General features: G+C 37.7%; 1 protein-coding gene across 4 annotated transcripts in view; it reads right to left on the bottom strand.

Annotated features, from left to right (window-relative positions):
• LOC150092284 (tyrosine-protein phosphatase Lar-like) overlaps positions 1-15,213 on the bottom strand; it is a 1,042,795-nt gene that overhangs the window by 346,989 nt on the left and 680,593 nt on the right. The window lies entirely within an intron of this gene.

The following is a 15,213-nucleotide window of genomic DNA, read 5'->3' as shown; positions in this document are numbered from 1 at the left end:
AATAAAATCTGTGTGAAATCACAATAAATAACAGTCACATCTGCTACGTGTTGTTGGGGATTGTGTCACTTAGATTTTGTGCTCTCTAATTTTACCACTTTTTAATGTGATTTTTACTCAATTTTTCTTCCCAAATGACAGTACAGCAATAGATTTAAAGGATTTAGTGCTGTACTGTTCTTCCAAGTTCTTCAACTGAAAGACGCAAGACCAACTATAAGTACGGTGAGCTCCTTTCAAAAAAAAAAAAAATTCTCTACTTAAAAACCAGAATGGGATAGTTAGTATAAATCATCAGGATAGGGGTGGGCCTAAGGAGCTTTTTCACTTTATGTACACTAATGTCAGGAGCATTATGAACAAGCAAGAAGAATTTGTGGCATTGGTTGGCTCATCCTGGTGAAAGGTTATTGGCATTAGTGAGATATCACTAACAGAAGATGATATAGTTAGTGGGATAGAATGTGAAGGGTACAGTGTGTTCGGGGAGGATAGTGAGAAAAGAATGGGTGTGGGGGAGTAATGTTACTGATGATAGCTGATGAACTGCAACCAAAGAGTTGAAGTTCGGCTGCAGGACAGTGAAAACAGCACGTTTGAGGTTATCTGGTGTGAGATTGAGGCCAGCAGAACAAAATATACAGTTGGATGCTGCTATAGACCAGGAGATAAAAAAGATGATGGAGATAGTATGCATTGGCAAATAGACTCAATGACTGAAGGACAGGTAATTATTATGGAGGAAATTCAACTATGGGCACATGATTGGAAGGAGGAGAGGATACATGGGAGGAAGAAAATAGATTTTATGCAGTTAGTAAGGGATAATTACCTGAGATAGCATGTAACGGAATATACTAGGGTTTCAAGAGTGCTCGATCTAGTAATTGCATCTGAGAATTTGTCTATAATGAATATGACCATGTTGCCACCAACTGGTGAAAGTGATCATATGGTCTTGACCTGTGGTGGCTAAACATGTGGAATTTTCAGTTAAGACAGGGTAATGTGGAATTACTGGGCTGGTAAGTATGACAAGCTTAGGAGATTGCTTGGATGAGTACCATGGGGTTAGTCCTGAGGGGATGGAAAGAGGTGAAAATAGTTCTATTGCAGGAGGCTCCAAGACTGATGTAGCAAATTACCTGCCTACTGCTGAAACCACAAGTACAGACTGTATACCTCGAGTCAGGAGAGTAAATCAAATGTGAGTTGAATGGATGAATAATGCCATCAAGCTGGAGCTGCAAAAAAAAAAAAAAAAAAAAAAACAACTGTGGAGGGAATTTAAGGAGAAAGGTGACCTGCAAGCACATGAACAGTACAAGGCACTGGCCAGGAGGGTAACTAGTGTGATAAGAAAGGCAAAAGCTGAGTATGAAAGGAAGTTAGCAAAGCAGGCTAAAGAGAATCCAAAACAGTGTTTTTGATATGCTGCAAGTAAAAGAAAGAATGTATATGTCAGAATCATTTTAAGGAATGCCGATGGTAGGGTGGTAACTGAATCAGTCAAAATAGTAGAATTACTAAGTGAACACTTTGCCTGAGTATATCACTCAGGAGGTGATATTGCAGAAAAAAGGGAACCAACAGCTTATATAAGAACTGAGGTAAATGAAATGGAGGTGCATAGCATATTACAGAACCTTAATGTAAATACAGCTGTGGGATTGGATGGTATACCAGCTCGAGTTTTATGTGAAGTAGCAAGGGAATTGCCAGTGTCCTTGACCATATTCTTTAATCTAAGTATCAGCTCTGGGTTAGTGCCGAGAGGGTGGAAAGAAGAGAAAATAGTTCCATTGCATAAAGGAGGCTCCAAGACTGATGTAGAAAATTACCGACCTATCAGCATATGAGGAGACAAAGCCGAATATCGACAGATGGCTGCGAGTCTTGCTAAGTTTGACAGGCCAGCTGAAGCTCAGAAATGCTTTGAAGTGATTATTAAAGAAAATATATTAAAGAAAAGAGCCTTTAATGTGATTTTTGCTGACAGTCAATGTGTACTAATTTGTGTAAAGATTGATGAATTGGTAATAAAACTCCTGACTAACCTCAGCAAGCTATTCTTCTGTCCCCTTGCCAAGCTCCATTAAATAGCTTCTAAACTCAGAAAGTGCATGGAGAGCCTTCAGTAGCACCTTATGCTTGATGATACTTTCTTGCATAAAACCAATGCATCAGAAAAATAACTCGAAGCGATTCACAATCAATATCTCAATATTGATTGTGAATATTGTATAATAATTTTGCTTACTGTTTAAACCATCAGCAAGCTTCATAACCTCGATGCTTTGTCAGCCCAAGAAACCATGGAGGCAGAGATTAAAAAATACAGTGCCACTGTACTGAACTTTCATTCAGAAACAGACACAAAGTTAAATAATGATATCTGCAAGCTCACTCAACGATGCAAATTTGACCAGGAAATTGTCAGATGTCACTTCACTGCTTTGGTCTCTCACTCTCTCTCTCTCTCACACACACACACACGCACACACAGAGAGAGAGAGAGAGAGAGATGTGAATGAACCTTCTGCAACTTGTCAAAGTGATTTGTGATATTCCAATCAGTAGATCAGCATTCATAACTGAATAACATGTCAGAAGGCACTTTGCCATGTGATATATACAAGTCTAACCAGATCTCACTTATACACATTCTTCTTGTTGAGAGGCTTATACGCTGGTTAAACATGATAACTAATATTTAAGGAATTGACAGCGTATACTAGACATATAAATTTTAATATATACTTTCCGATATTTCGGCGAACGTCACGTTGCCATCTTCTTGGGAACTTATTACAAAGACACGTGCACACAAGTACTACATAACAGCAAATGAGAACTGAAGCTAGGAAGCTAACGTTTTCCTAAAGTCCTGGTGGTGCCCCCTGGCGGGCTATATTGGTGGTTCTTGGCCTTTGGGCTGAAATTCTTCTGATAATTGTTTCCCAAATTTGGGGCAGTCTCATGCATCCAAATTTGTTGAGGTTTGGCATGTTCCTAAGGGCTGAGGCTGATTCCATGAACAGCCCAAGAAACTATGGAGGCAGAGATTAAAAAATACAGTGCCACTGTACTGAACTTTCATTCAGAAACAGACACAAAGTTAAATAATGATATCTGCAAGTTCACTCAATCAACAAAATCTTAAGAAAACACGACTTAACCACTTGTTATAGACCACATAGAAAATTGGCATCCCTTATCCGCTCCACTAAAGACCAACCACTCCCCCTAGACCTACCTGGTGTATACCAGGTCCCTTGCAGCTGTAAATTGTCTTACTTTGGCCAAACAGGCAGGACAGCAAATATCAGAATCTCAGAACACAAGGATTACATCCGATTTCACCAGTACAGCCACTCTGGGCTTGCAGACCACGCTCTGGATACTCGCCACAGAATAAGATGGAAGAAAGCCACAGTCATACACTGCAGCAAGTTCAAGTATGAAAGACTATTCATGGAATCATCCTCAGCCCTTAGGAACATGCCAAACCTCAACAAATTTGGATGCATGAGACTGCCCCAAATTTGGGAAACAATTATCAGAAGAACTTCAGCCCAAAGGCTAAGAACCACCAATATAGCCCGCCAGGGGGCACCACCAGGACTTTAGGAAAACGTTAGCTTCCTAGCTTCAGTTCTCATTTGCTGTTATGTAGTACTTGTGTGCACGTGTCTTTGTAATAAGTTCCCAAGAAGATGGCAACGTGACGTTCGCCGAAATATCGGAAAGTATATATTAAAATTTATATGTCTAGTATACGCTGTCAATTCCTTAAATATTAGTTATCACTTATACACAGTGGCAACAAGGTAGATGATTATGCCAACAACTTGGAAGAAAAATGGCAAATTGGAAATATGATGCATGGACAATCAATTATAAAAAATGAATACTAATGCAAAAATCTGATACTTTCCTACCAGCTAGCATGGAAACTTGAATTTTAATTTTTGATCACTGCAGAGGGAACATGCATAACCCATGTCCATCTCCAATTTGAAAAAACTTTACCTACTTTTCATGAGAGAAATGCAAATTTCTACTTCTCCAAACACTATTCAGCTCATCTTTCTCAGTTACATACTCTTTGACTACTTTCACCTGAAAAGTGTGATTTGCGCATATGTTCTCTCCAATATACAATGTCAATGTCAAAGAGTGGTCAAGCTGGATTCTCCAGATTTTGAACTTCATTGGCTGTAAATCTCTGTACTCTACTCTATCAAATTCATTTTTTGTCTTTATGACAGAAATGGATACGAGTGAAATCAAGCAAGCTGTGCTGAAAAGAAACTGTTATGGAGGAGGTACAAGACAGTTGGTAGTGATTGGATCCAAGAAAGTATAAAGTGCAGGCTAGAAAGGTGAAGAGCATTGTAAAGAAAGAAACGGTGCAGTATGAGAGGAGATTAGCTAGTCAGGCCAAGATTAACTCAAGGGAATTTTTCCGCTATATGGCAAGCAAGAGAAAGAATAACATCCGCAAAGGATATTATTGAACGAGCACTTCACCACCATATATCATACTGGTGTAAATGATGTCACAATATATAGAAGAGAGGCAAGTATTAGGAGAATTGGAAGTGAAAGAATCAGAGGTATATCAGATGTTGGTTGGGTTAGATATTAATAAGACTGTGTGAATGGATGACATATCACCACATATTCTTAAGGAATATGCACCACAGTTGGCTATGCCCTTGGCCTGGTTATTTAATGAGTTTTGCAGGAGTAGGGTTCCTAAGGAGTAGAAAGAAGGCAAAATAGTACCCCTCCGCAAGCATGGTTCTACGACAGAAGTCTCCAACTATAAACCAGTCTGTATAACTGCAGTTGTGATCAAGGTGTTGGAGAGACTGGTAAGGAATAGAATACAGGATTGAGTTGAGGGACATAGCATTATTTATGATGGTCAGCATGGATTTGTAAAGGGGTAAGTCCTGTCTTAGCAATCTACTTGCATTTTATGATTAGGTATCAAGTGTGTTAGATAAGGGAGAATCATATACAGTGATATTCTTGAACTTTGCAAAAGTGTTTGATAGATTATCACATGATAAATTGGTGTACAAGCTGAAGAGGATGGTATAATAAATAGTATATTATATTGGTTAGATGGATCAGAGATTGGCTGTCTAAATGATACCAGCAGGTTGTGTATGATGGAACAGTGTTTCAAAAAAGGAGAGTAACTAGTACCATGCCCCAGGTTTCTGTTCTTGGGCCCATGTTGTTTAACTTGTTTGTAAACGATATATCATGTGCACTGACCGAGGATCTTCAGTTGTTTGCTGATGATGCAAAGTTGGGAAGAATTATAAGTAGCACTGCTGATGTTAATTCCCTTCAGAAAGATTTGAGTGGACTTTTTATTTTTATTAGTGGGGGTTGTAATTTTAATATCAATAAATGCAAGATGTTGCATTTTGGAGTGCATAAATATAAGGCTGTGTACCACATTGATGGTGCCATACTGTAGGACGTTGATGAGATTAGAGATTTGGGAGCGATGGTCAACTGTAGACTGAAGTTTAGAGAGCATATCTACCAATCGACCAACCTTTTCCAGCAAAGGTTGGTCAATTAGTAGACCCTCTACTATTAATGGCTCACGCAAAAAGTTAAGCAAGTTTGAGCACAGTTAGTAATTGGAAGGGGTAAAATCTTTCGATGCTGTTGGCACACTCTCCCTCGATGACTCTGGATTCCCTGGAGGTGTCACATAATAATACTAATAATAATATTGCTAGCGTTGCAAAGGCTGCACATCATAGTGCTGCTATGATAAGAAGTACTCTAACATGTAAGGATAAAGAAGTGGCTGTGCCACTGTATAAAGCACTGGTCAGACCACTATTGTGCTCAAATCTTGCCGCCTAGTTTTCAATGTGAAGTGGAGATATTGGAGAGGGGTCCAGAGACAAGTGACTAAGACAATATCATGACTTTGGAATGCTGGCTATGGAGAGAGGTTGAAGAGATGTGAGACGTGATATGATAGAGGCATTTAAGTCAGTGAGAGGATTTTATCAGATTAATCAATAGGGGATTATAAAAAGAGTAGAAGGTGGGAGGAGAGGAACCACAGGTCATCCATGGAAGTTATGTAAAAGTGTGGTGAAGAGGGGTATGAGGAGTAGATTTTTTTACATGGAGAATTGTCAGTGAATGGAACACATTACCAGAATGTGTTGATAATGCAAGGAGTGTTAAGGAATTTAAGATTCTATGTGATAAATATGTTGTCAGTTGAATGAACCTTCCACGATGAATATGCCAACTCCATGGAAGGTGTAATAATAATACAAACTGATTGGCATTTGAAACACAATAGACCTGACATCACAATTGTTGAATATCAACAGGTATGGATTATTGATATCGCAGTACCCAGTGATAACAACATTAACATCGAAGAACAGGAAAAAATTACTAAATATCAAGATATGGCAATCGAAGTTGGCCAGCTGTGGCTTATACACACCAAAGTCATCCCGATAGTTATCAGTGCACTTGGTGCAATTTCAAAGATGCTATCCAACTATTTATAGCAATTAAACATCAACAAAGTGATCCCATATGATCTACAAAAAACAGCATTACTTGGAACAGTCCATATTACCTGACAGACTATTTTTAGATTCTTGGGCAGAATCTGAATTGCTCTGTATCACCAGTCAAATTTTGTTTAAATGATATCTTGTTTTGACTGTGTATCAATTATGTGAATAAAGTAATAATAATAATGCTGCCAACTATTCTGAACTTTTTGATTTCATTTCCTTAAAAGTCAATATTCTTCAATCAAACTTTCCTAACAGGGAGGTAATTTTCCTTGGAGACACAACACCAGTTGGCTCTCCTATTCTAACTGTACAGATCAAGCAGATAGAGAAGCTGACATTTCTGCCATACCATGATCTTATGCAAATAGTGTACATGTCTACCAGAATACCAGATAATTCCAACTACTCTCTGACTACCTTGGCCCTCCTCCTCACTAGTAATCCATACAACTACACTGAATGTAGTCTGTCCTTTAGGCAGTTCAGACCACAATCTCATGCTTATTTCTTTCCTCCATGAAACAACATGAGCACAGCCACTCACATCCATCCATTGTAGGACATTACAAGGAAGCCATGTGGAATGGTATGTTCAACTACTACTACTACTATGCCTGAGTTCCTCAAATGATTTATTGCTTCTAGCCATCTGACCCAAATCTAAGTGCTGAATGTATCACAAAAATAGCATGGAAAAATTTATTCCTGTTCCATATGCCTTGGTTCTCCCATATGTATGCCAAAGCTGGGAGAACCAATGCATATGGAACAGGAATAAATTTTTCCATGCTATTTTACCAAAACTGGCTTGCATTCACACTCCCTATTTACAGCTTATACCGAAGTCTAGAATAGGTGCAAGAAAACTATCAGCATGTCAAAAACTGTGTGTGTGTGAGAGAGAGAGAGAGAGAGAGAGAGAGAGAGAGCGCGCAAAAAGCAGAAACTTTCATCCTGTCCAAATAGCATCTATGAATTCTAGTCTCTAACCAAAGCCATTGATAGCAACTTCTGCCCAACATTGCTCCCACCACTATTGCATCCCAATGGTTCTACTACATCATCGCCCCCAACAGGAAAAAATCACCTTCTGGCTTCCTACTTTTCCTTTAATTCTTGCATGGCTAATTATGGTAAATTTGCCCACTCCGCAACCATCCAAAACACGCAACACCCAATTCTCAGTGTGTCCTTTCATCAAATACCAAAAATATCAAAAATCCAATTGTCCTAAAGGTTTGTGCTCCAGATTTGACTTCCATATCTACCCTATAGTCTGGCTAACATTTAACCTATCACTAAAATGGGAATCAAATCTATATCTTCAAAGTACTATCCAATTTCTCTTACTCCGGTTCTTTCAAAAGTAATGGAAAGAGTTATCAACACTCAACTGCTACATTATCTTGAGGATGCGCTCAACTAATATATGACTGCCAGTATGGATTCAGTCACTGTCAATCAACAGGCGAACCTTATGCCATTCATATCTGGACAAATACCATGGAAAAGTTTGATGAGTCTCAAGAGGTTGCCCTTGATATCGCCAAGGCCTTTCGCCGGGTCTGGCACAGAGTAAACTACCATCATTTGGTCTTCCGCATTGACTTTTGCAACTGGACTGCCAGCTTTCTGACTGAGAGCTTGCTTTAGGTAATCATGGATAGTTCCTTATCTTCTAACTATATAACCAATACAGGGATCCCCAAAATGCTCTGTTTTCTTAACCACCCTATTCCTTCTATATATAAATGATCTACTTCAGCAGACCATGAACGCAATACATAGTTTTACTGATGACAGCACATCGCATACCTCCTTTTCATTTGACAAACCTGGCAATGCACAAATCACCACAATCGCCAGAGTCTTAACCACTACTACATCAAATACATGTCTCCAAAACATTCATCAGTAGGGTTTGGATAGTTTTGTCAATTTCAATGCTAGCAAAATGCAGCTCTGCCTTATTCCCCACAAAAAAAAGAACCTTTCCCTTCCCCTCCCTTTTGACAACATCCAAATAATTATGCACGATAAGATCTATCTTCTTGGGATTACACTAACCTCAAATCTCTCTCTCTCTCGCTTTTAGCAAAAACATATTACAAGTCTCCTCTGCCTCCAAAAAAATTAGGCTTCCTTTTCACTCAAGGAATTACTTTAACTCCAAATGACTTCCAACTTCATAAAAAACCCAGATCCATCTGACCATCAAGTACAGCTCTCACATCTCGAGTGGTTTCCCCTAAGAAGTCCCTAGAGATAATGGATTCTGTACAGAAAAGGTTGGTCAGACAGATTAATGATCCCTTTCTCACTAATACACTTCGCTCACTTTCACACAGGTGCACAATTTCTGATGCTTGCATCTTCTAAATACTTCTACAGTTCAGTGTTCATCAGAATTAGAATTTATAATACTCCCACTCTGTGTAAAATTCATTCAAATACATGCAGCAAACTAATCAACTCTCTCACAGTGCATTTCCAAATTCAGAGAACAAGCTTCTCCTCTTCATTCATCCATTCCACTGCTGCTCTGTGAAACAGTCTGCCATCTTATGTTTCCCAAGAAATACAATCCATGGCTCTTCAAGGTAAATGTGAACAAGTTCTTTCTTACCCACCACAGTACATGTGCACTATAGGTTGACCAACCTCTCATGGATGGGGGGGGGGGTCCCCATAAAAAAATAATAATAATAATAACTACAGTAATGATCCCCACTTATGAAATCTAATGTCATTGCATTACAGTCAGCAATCAAAGATATTAGTGTGCTACTAAATTCATTATAGCTGCTTAAGAAAAACATCAAATAAGAAAATGTATAATTCATGCAGTATCCCATGAATGTAGTTCAGCAGATGATTGTCAGATGCTGAGGGTGAACAGTTGAAATTTTAATTTCACACAAGTTACTCTTTTTATCAGAAAATCTGCTTGATTCTTTTTTTCTTTTTTTTTTTAAAAAGATTCTATTTGAATTTTTAAAGTGACATATATAAGAACAGCAGTGCAAAAAAAAAAAAAAAAAAAAAAAAAAAAAAACAGAAAGAGATGTTAATTTTAGAAGTAAAAAAAAAAAGAATAGAGTAGATAAAATAAATAATCAGAAGTAAATAAAAGAATAAAGAGAGAGAGAGAGAGAGAGAGAGAGAGACAGTGAGAAGAAAGTCTGCAAAACAGGTCAATCATTAAAACATGGTCTAATGATCCATTTCTGAAGACTACTGCATTTATGAGTTCTGATTAATACATGAATGTGATAAGTTGCTGAGCAGCAAAAAAAAAAAAAATAAATAAATAAATAAAAATAAAAACACTTATACTAAACAATTGAAGGGCGAGTATGACATACATAAAAAGGAAAACATGGTTCATATTGGCAATCTAAACGATAAACTAGAAAAATCATTACAGATATATCTAGCAAAGTTTTGGGAAAACTTGGAGAAAACAGTTTAGCTAATAATAATGGTAAGTACTCGTATCTGATGGATTTCTGTTTCAGAACATGGACTTAGTATTACTTGTTAGTAATGACAAGTCCAGGACTATTTTACAACAAAGATAACTTCATCTGAAGAGAACACAAGAAATAAAAATACTTACTGACTAGGTTATTGACTATGAGCATTTGTTCATAGTAATATATCCAGATTGGTTTAGAATACACTCATGTGTTTAGATTATGCACTAGTTTCTATAGATTCATTTCAGTAAAATTATGGAGACTACAACCATGTTAGGAATAATTATTCTGATTTCCTGACATTTTGACCTTCATATTAAGGTCAACTGGAGTATACACAGAGATACAAAGACAAGGTATATTACATTTCAAACAGTATGCCAAAGTGACAATAATTTGAATAACAGTAATTCTACCAAACTGACCTCTAGTAGAAAAAAAAACCTACATAAAAGCTATATTCTATTTATAACATCATCAGCATTCAAATGAATGCTGATCACCATGTAACACTAAAGGAAAGAAGTTTCTACAGATTGCCATATGAGAAACTAGTAACTAAATTGGACAAGATGGGGTTAGATAAGTGACAGTTGTCAGGTGGATATCACTGAGTTGTGTATTTAGAAGGGCAGAATCTGGAAAGAGAAGTGTCACTAATACTGTGCAACAGAGGCCTGTTTTGGGAACATTATTATTTAACTATTATGTTAGTGATGTGAGGACAGGCTTAAAAGAAGATATGAAACTGTGTGAAGGTGATGCAAAGTTAAGAATTATGATGAGTAGGACCGACGTGAACTTACTCTGAGCAAGTCATATGTGAATAAGCAAGTGAGTGAAGCTACCAATTCAATTTTGCAAATTATAAGGTTCTGAAACTGGATAAAGAAGGATGGGATGCAGAGTATTCAGTTAGTTGGGAATTTGAGCAGCTTTTGTTTTTTAATCTGACCAACACATGAAAGGTTGCAAGACCTATAGTATATCAGTGCCATGCATGGGCAAGAGGGTAAGAAGAAAGAAGGAATCTCTATCACATTTTTTTTTAACAGTTGAAGGGTCTTCAACTGTTAAAAAAAAGTATTAAAACTTCTGTATTCTTTGGGAAAGGAAGAGTCTGGGACGCTGTTCCACAGAACAGAAGTAGATAGAAATAAGGAGGCAGAGAAGTTGGTTTGTCAAGTTTCAAGCTGGATTCTAAATGGGTGTTGTTAGCAATAGCTCTTGTTTTTATGATTTTGGAGGAAAAAGAAAGTGGAAAAAATGATAGTGGCCAATTCACCAGGGCATTTTCTATGGAAGTAAGAGTAAAACAAGCAGAACTGAATGTCTATGGGAAAGGAATGGAAGTGGATCCATGAGAGAAAGAGAGAGGAGGATCATTAATTAACAGGATTGTCTTCTTTTGGATAGCACTGAGCAATCTCAGACAAGATCTTGGTGTACCATCCCATATATGTGAGCAATATTCCATGGATGGACTTTGAATTTTTATAGAGTTAGCAGCTGTAAAAGTATGGAGTAGTGTCTTGAACAGAAAAGTACACCAGGTTTTTTGGTAGCTGCAGAAGCTATTGTTGAAATGTGTTTATGCCAGGAAATATTGTAGGTCAGTCTAAGAAGGGAAAGGAACTGAAGATTATTAAAGATTAGGGGAAAGGATGTGAGCTCTCTGTTGTCAGAGATCAGGCAGGACTGAGTTCTGGTAGCAATGCGAAGTTATCCTTGCCCCATTTAGTTCAGTACACTGGCCATAGTGGATCTTGATGGTTCTAACAACTGGGCAGTACAAGGTTTGTTGAATGAAAAGGAGGAATGCAGTGTATTATCATCTGTGAAGCTGTGGATAGGATTTGAAGTCTGTGAGAGCAGGCCATTTATAGAGACAGGAGGAAAAGATTGGGTGAGAGTAAGAACAGTGAGGTACTCCAGCACTGGCGGAGAAATATCCATCATAACTTGTAATGAGTGACTAAGGACACAGATGGTGATCCAGTTACAGATGGTGGAAGGCAAACTACAGAATGGTAGCTTGCTAAGTAAGCCCTGTGGCAAACAAATGCTTTTGAGATGTCAAAAGTGTGACTACATGAGTTTCTGCAAATTCTTCCATGTCTTGAATCCAGAGATTGAGTAGTGAAGGTTAGAAGATCGGCTGTGGATTGAGAGTGGTGGAATAAATATTGATGCTCACTGATTAGTTGGTGGATCTCCAGATGGTACAGATGTAGGCTGTTTGACCTTCTCCGTAATTATTATTATTATCATCTGAACACCATGGAGTCAGAGACTGATTGTGGGAGGTGCACACTATTGCACACAATGCTCATCCAACTGTGCCTTAAACTGATTCAATGTGTCTACATTCATAACACACTCAGGCAATGCATTCCACTCACCAACTGCTCTCCATGCAAAGAACTTTCTCCTCACTCCTCTGCTCACATCCTCCTTATACAATTTCCAGCGATGGCTTCTTTTACTCCCTGTCTCCCATTCTATGAAAAATCTCTTCCATGTCAACATGATAACAGCCCCTGACTAGCTTATATATCTCAATCATACCCCCCCCCTCTCCTCATCCTATTTACAAGCCTTTGCAAACTTGCATTCTCTCAATCTGTCCTCATACTCCATATTCCAAAGACTACTGACCACCTTTGTGAATCTTCTCTGGACCCTTTCCAACACATCCTTGTCACCATGAAAGCAGTTTTCAAATCTTTCAAGGAAGAGTAGAAGTTAACGGAGATCATCTCTTTAACTTCCTTATAACCAAATTACACGAGATCGCAGGTGGAAGAGATGACAAATCTGGGAATTGTTAGTGGACAGAAATCTGAAGTAAGATTCCCAGTGCTAAAACTGTAAGCATATCGCAACAGATTACAGCAATGATGATGAGAACTTTGACATAGAGAAGTAAACAAGTTGATGTTCTCCTCAATATAACACCTTGATAAGGCCACATATGAATTATTATGCACAGATCCTGTTGTTCAATTTTCAAGGGGAATACATTGGTAAAGATAAAGAGAAGTCAGGTATCTGGAATTATGGATTATAAAGACAGATTAAAAGAATGCCATTTAAAGAGTCTTATTAATACAAGGTGTGAAAGGGATATGATTGCAACATGTATGTTGGGAAGGGATTGGTACTAGATTAATGTGAAGTAGAATTTTCAGAGAATGGAAACTGTACAGGGAGAGTGGGAGCAATGGGGTAAGGAGCAAATTTTTGTATTAAGAATGGATGGTGAATGGAATGCAATGCAATGCTTGAGAGTATGGTTGAGTGTGGATATGGTGCATGATATTAAGGCAGAATTCGGCATCCCTACTGCCACACATAAACTGATTTTGTGTGTGGCAGTAGGGAAGGCAACGATGAGTGTTTCAGATTGAAATAAAATTAAAAAGCTATTCTGGTTGTCAGAAGTAAACTGATTCTTTATCATTGGCATGGATAAGAGGATGGCTGACTAACAGATATCAGAAATTCGTATATGAGGAGTGTGAATCTGCAAGATTCAAGGTAACCAGTGGTATGCCTCAAGGATTGGTCCATTGTTATTCAATCTGTACATTAATGACATTTGGAAGGATTTGATAAGCGACATACAGCTATATGATGATGATGCAAAGATAGGTAGGGCAATCAGGAGTGCTGCTGATATGCAATACTTACAGAATGATTTAAATAGGTTGGAATTGTGGGCATGTGAAAATGGCTGTCATTTCAATGTTAATAAATCTAAGGTAATGCACTTCGATGTGATTAGATATCCAATGGTGTATATTTAGTAGACAGGAAGTTGAAGTTCAAGGGTCATATAGCAAAGATTGCAAATACAACTAAAAAGACAATTGCAATGCTGAAATGAACATTCACACGTAAAGATAAGGATGTCATTTTGCCTCTTTACAAGTCCTTGATAAGACCTCACTTGGACTATTGTGCACAAATCTGGTCTCCTGGCTTGTGTTGTGATTCTGATATATTGAAGAGAATGCAAAGGAGAGGATTAAAAATGATATCAGGATTGTGGAATACTGATTATGAAGAGAGAGAGATTGAGAATTTGTAGACTGCAGATACTAGCAAACAGGAGAAAGAGAGTTGATGTAATTGAGACAAACTTCTGAAAGGGTCATACAGAATTTCAGTAGATGGCATTTTTCATTTTATGGAGGGTGGGAAAAGAACATGAGAGCATTCTTGGAAGTTGAGAATGAATGCTGTCAAGAAGGGAATGAGGAGTAGATTTTGCTCTCATAGAGTGGTGCAGGATTGGAATGGACAGCTACCACCGGATGTTGTGTGTGTGCAAGTAGCATGAATGAACCCAAGAACTGGTATGACAGCTGGTGCAAACAGTATGGCCTCCTGATGAGTTCCTGACTCCATGGAGGGTTCTGTTAATAATAATAATATCAGTTAATTTATATATATATATATATATATATTTTTTTTTTTTATGTGAAGCTTACCTATATAAGGCTGGCAGCCTATATATAATATATTTAGGCTGAAGGATAGATAATCCAAAAGCCTAGCTTTATTATCATTATCTATCTAAACGGAACTTTTTCAAGCAACTCAGGTCTCCAGTTGATAGAATTGCGGTTGTGACACCATGTAATAGTATTCTTTTTCTCATCTGAAGACATACAAAAACATACGTAATGGTCAAGGATTTAAATCCAAGGCTGCTAGTTTAAGAGTAGATACATTTAACTACTTGGCTAAAAAGGCCAGCTATTTGAAATGTTAAAAGATTTTTAATTGAGATAGAAAATGAAATGCCTATTTAAAAAAAAAAGAAAGAAAGAAAGCAGGAAACATTAATTATCTTCTGAATAGACAATCTATTATTATTATTATCCAGGCCTCCATGGAGTCAAAAGACTCATCGTGGGAGGTCGTTTTTAGGAAATACAAAGTTTATCATACCACTCCTTGAACCCATTGATCGTTCCCACGATCTCGGGCAAGGCAATGCATTCCATCTATATACAATACAGCTAATACAATTCAACTATTCAGCGTAATTTTTAGTGAAGATGACAAATTAAATATGGAAATAGACCACAGAATAAACTAAACTGGTATGGTGGGAAACTATTTGAATAAATTTATAT

The sequence above is a fragment of the Typopeltis vanoorti genome, chromosome 26 (assembly GCF_054136105.1).
Source record: "Typopeltis vanoorti isolate ZY-2024b chromosome 26, IOZ_Tvanoo_1.0, whole genome shotgun sequence".
Lineage (NCBI taxonomy): Eukaryota > Metazoa > Arthropoda > Arachnida > Uropygi > Thelyphonidae > Typopeltis > Typopeltis vanoorti.
This window is presented reverse-complemented; position numbering and strand designations above follow the sequence as displayed.